We start from the raw sequence: 662 nt of genomic DNA on the forward strand, positions 1-662 counted from the left end.
GCCTCTTCGCAGAGAAGTCCATTCGTGCGATATTTGTACACAAGGTAGACGTTTTGATGGTACTTTATACCTCTTTCGAGATATTTCAAATTACACAACGCAACTGTATTTTTCCACTGCCTTATTCTATCTGCACCGCCGTTGGCCATTGGTCAAGACGGTTTCATCAAGATTACCGTTAATGTTCAATCAGGTGTACCATATTTGTTGACGTCTGCTTCTCAAGTCAGCAAAAACTAGACAAATTCCAACTAAAAGCGACACGCAAATTAGAACCCGTGGCATTATTTTCGTACATGACATTCGGGTTCTCACACAATATTTATCTTTGTATTTGATGAGGAATCTGATGAGAACTCCAGTCAAACACGGTGAACTACCTCGATATGACGGTCATTATGGTAAGGGAGAGTATGAATAGAACAAAATGCTTTGAAAGTAGCTTATAACCGATTAATGAAACTACGAACATTAGCGACAAAATTTTACAGCCCGATGAACCAACTTTGAAAAACAACCAGAAACCAACGAATTTTCCGGTCAACTACTGGCATGCGTGTTCATAAACCTCTTTAAACCTCCTGAACCCCATGATATTTATTCAATATGCTCTAGCCATGCAGCTCCTAGCTACCCCCCCCCCCCTCGTGTCTATCTGTGCA

At 40.9% G+C, this 662-nt stretch overlaps 1 pseudogene; it reads right to left on the minus strand.

Annotated features, from left to right (window-relative positions):
- Nucleotides 1–662, minus strand: part of LOC119588778 — a 7560-nt pseudogene that overhangs the window by 1552 nt on the left and 5346 nt on the right.

The sequence above is a fragment of the Penaeus monodon genome, chromosome 24, assembly GCF_015228065.2.
Source record: "Penaeus monodon isolate SGIC_2016 chromosome 24, NSTDA_Pmon_1, whole genome shotgun sequence".
Lineage (NCBI taxonomy): Eukaryota > Metazoa > Arthropoda > Malacostraca > Decapoda > Penaeidae > Penaeus > Penaeus monodon.